Source organism: Eptesicus fuscus, chromosome 19, assembly GCF_027574615.1.
Source record: "Eptesicus fuscus isolate TK198812 chromosome 19, DD_ASM_mEF_20220401, whole genome shotgun sequence".
In the NCBI taxonomy this organism is placed as follows: Eukaryota; Metazoa; Chordata; class Mammalia; order Chiroptera; family Vespertilionidae; genus Eptesicus; species Eptesicus fuscus.
In genome coordinates this window covers 25,645,772-25,649,264 of record NC_072491.1, presented here as the reverse complement: position 1 = coordinate 25,649,264, position 3,493 = coordinate 25,645,772, and the positions used below count along the sequence as shown (strand labels likewise).

General features: G+C 37.5%; 1 non-coding gene across 1 annotated transcript; it reads right to left on the bottom strand.

Annotated features, from left to right (window-relative positions):
• Window positions 1-2,388: 2,388 nt before the first annotated feature.
• On the bottom strand, window positions 2,389-2,490 carry LOC114232147 (U6 spliceosomal RNA). Its single transcript, XR_003618194.1, has one exon. It is a non-coding gene; the product is annotated as a U6 spliceosomal RNA (small nuclear RNA).
• Window positions 2,491-3,493: the final 1,003 nt, after the last annotated feature.

The following is a 3,493-nucleotide window of genomic DNA, read 5'->3' as shown; positions in this document are numbered from 1 at the left end:
TTTTACAGATGAGAAATGGAGGTTCAGGAATATTATCTGGGACCACACAGCTAATAAACAACAGAGCTAGTGCTGTGGCTTCAATGTTTTTATTTTAGTTTCTTTTTTAATCCTCACCTGAGGACATGCTTATTGATTTTAGAGAGAGGGGAAGGGAGAGAGAGAGAGAGAGAGAGAGAGAGAGAGAGAGAGAGAGAGAGAGAGAGAGAGAGAGAGAGAGAGAGAAATATCCATCGACTGCTTCCCATACACACCCCAACTGGGGATCAAATTGAAAACCTTTCAGTGTTTGGGATGACGCTCCAACCAACTGAGCCACATTGGTCAGGGCATGACTTCAATGTGTGTGACTTTTCTTCTAAACCCCAGGAGCAGGACTAATATCACAGAGCTTTAAGTGATCAAAGGGGCCATTTTTAAATATCTCCAGTTAAGGAAATTACCAAAAGCCCCAATAACTTCTCTGTACCCAAATGAGCCAGCAATTGTGAAAGATCAATGTTAGAAACTGCTGATAACATCACCCCTCCCTTTTCTGCCCCCTTCTGCAGCTTGAAAAGACCCTTTCTGTGGTTCTCATGGAAATCTTCATCTTCTCCAAGTCCCTACTTAGAAGAGCTATTATTCTACCATATTTGGGCAGCGAGGTAAAAGAAAGATGACAAAATTCAAGAGAACACTTCACAGAAAGTCCCTTTCTGAATTGTTTTAAAACAGAGACCAAGAAGCCCTCTGTTTATGGGAGAAGGAGATTTTCCTTCTCCAGAGAAACTGTTCTCACTCCTTTTCTTAACAAAGAAAGGGCAACAATCCAAATAATTCCGTAAGCTGAGAATAAAAGCACAACCAGGAAAGGGCCTTTAATAAGTATATGAATTATACCAGTGATAACATGTATTGGGCAATGGTCTCTCTTCCTTTCAGCGACATGCCTGTCTTCTTAGTATATAATATAGATCAGTCAGCATATTCCTCTGAATTCAGAGTCATTACCAGAATGAACACTCTATTATGCACAGTCAAAAAACATAGAATGTCAATGCTTAAAGGGGCCATGGGGTCTTTAATTTCAACTTTTCCAATCTCTCCCTTCTCTCCCATCCCTCCATTTACTGGTATATTTTTTCAGATGAAAAAGGGTAACATGACTGTTGCCCTGCCAATAAATAGCTAGAGTAGGGTTCTAAACCAGGTTTCTGAATTTCCAATCCTCTTCTCTTTCCACAACAAAGGGAAAGACTTTTTGAATCCTGGGCAACTTCTTAATAGTGAGTGATCAAACTCTCTAAGCCTCACATTTCCCCATCTGTAAAATGGAAAGAACAATGGCACTTGCCTCACAGGTTTGTTGTAAGGCTTAAATGAAATGATGTCTGTGAAGAACTTAACACAATGTTTGACACATAGTGTCAATTTAATATCGATTATCATTATTAATTCAATGCTTTACAAACCAAAATCTTATTCTCTAAGCTGTGACCTATCTGGGCTTTAAAAATCACATTTGTCCTCTCTGAATGAGCAATTTCTATTGCAAGTTGAATTAAGGTCAAGATAGATAATAGAAATTTATCCATAATTATTCCTCCTATTATTACCCTTCTTCTAAATTAACTTTTAACATAACCAGAAGAAAGAATTCTGGGTAACCAGGGTAAGTGTTTGCAGTAACACATAGGGGAATGGGAGGGCACTCTGGAAATGGTCTTGCCCTTCACTCACCTTACCATCACCTCCAGCTCCATGCCCCTTGGCAGTTACCAGCACCACTGCTCACCAATTGGTTTACTTAGGTCAGAAATATGGTGATCTTCTTTGACTTATACTTTTCTGCTTTTTCATCCAACACTTCAAGTTAATCAGTGACTTAGTTCTGTAAGTTTTATCACTGGAGTCTGTGTCTAATTCAAGCTGTCTCTCCATTTCCAACACAGCATAAATGTGGACCCTCATTATTTATCATTTTAATTATATAAGAATCTCCTATTGCCTGCCTGTAGCCATTTTCCACACTGCAGAAGAGGGATATTTCTAAAATAAAAAATAAGATTGTGTTGCTGCTTTGTCAAAAATTATTTGGGAGCCCTAATTATCCACAGAATAATGTCCAAATTCCTCAGCAAGACATACAAGACAAAAAGCCTTCTCCAGCCTTAACTCTCCCCAACATCCATCTCAAATTGTATGTTCCAGATATAAACAGCAATACTTACAGTTACCCAAACATACTGAGATTTCTGGCCTTTATTCTTTCTAACTAAAATGCTCTTCCCTTAACACTATTTTATTGGATGATTAACTTCCATTTGTCCTCCAAGACTCAGCTCTGGTTCTTCTTCCCTGAGAGCACCCTATGCTCACTTCCCTTGTCTCATTCTGGTGAATTTTACATACTTCTATTATTGTACTATTTTAGAAATTTTCTTAGGGGCCATGCTAATCTTGTCTGTATCATTCCAACTTTAGTATATATGCTGCCAAAGAGAGCACTTGGAATTTTTTTACTTGTCTCTTTCCTCCACGAATGGGAACTTTCCTGGCTGGAAGGCTGATATTTCCTTCTTATTTGGTAGCCTTATATCTAGCCTAATACCTGTCAGAGAGTATGTACTCAAAATATTTGTTTTAATGAGAACCTTCCATACGCTGGCGACTAATAATCATTTGTTGTCACATGATATTTCATTGGGTCCACATATTTCAGAGATGGGACTTTGGAGGAAGTTCCATGTGCCCTTGGTTGTGGAGTGGCTTCTCACAACCCAAAACAGGGTGTGTACAACCACAGTTCCAAGACCTTTAATCTGGTCTGGACTATGATGCAAGTGGCACCACCCTACATCTTTCCTTCCAAAGAATACACTGAACCTTTGGATATGGTTTCCATCTGGGATGATTACAGCCTAAAACGATGTGATGTTATCTCACAATTCCCATCCCTCCACCCCAGAGTTATCAATGGAATTTTGAAATCTTCACAGAAAATAGGATGAATAATTATAAATACTTTTCCACATAATAACTCAGAATTATAGGTCAGGGACAGGGGGTAGTAATTGCCTTTAATATGAAATATATGTAGTTCCATATTTCATAGCTTTATGAAAATTATTGAAGGATAAGACCCTATTGTCTCAAAAATTTTAAAAACAACTATGTAATAGTAAGTGCTGTTTATATACCAAGTATTATTCTTAGCTCATTACATATATTGACTCATTTAATCCTCCCAACAACCACAGTGAGGTGATCACTATTATCACCCTTGTCTTAGTGATGAAAATTAATGCACAGGGCCAATAAGTAATCATATGGTTAGTCAGTAGTAGGATTCAGAATCCAGAACAGATCACTGCAAAGTATTGACACACTTTAATACTGTGGACTGTATTTTTTAAATTCAGAAACATTTAAGTTACCTTGCAAATATTAAATTATTAGTGATATGTTAAAAATTTGGAAATACTTATACTTCAAAATATATTTTTATTGC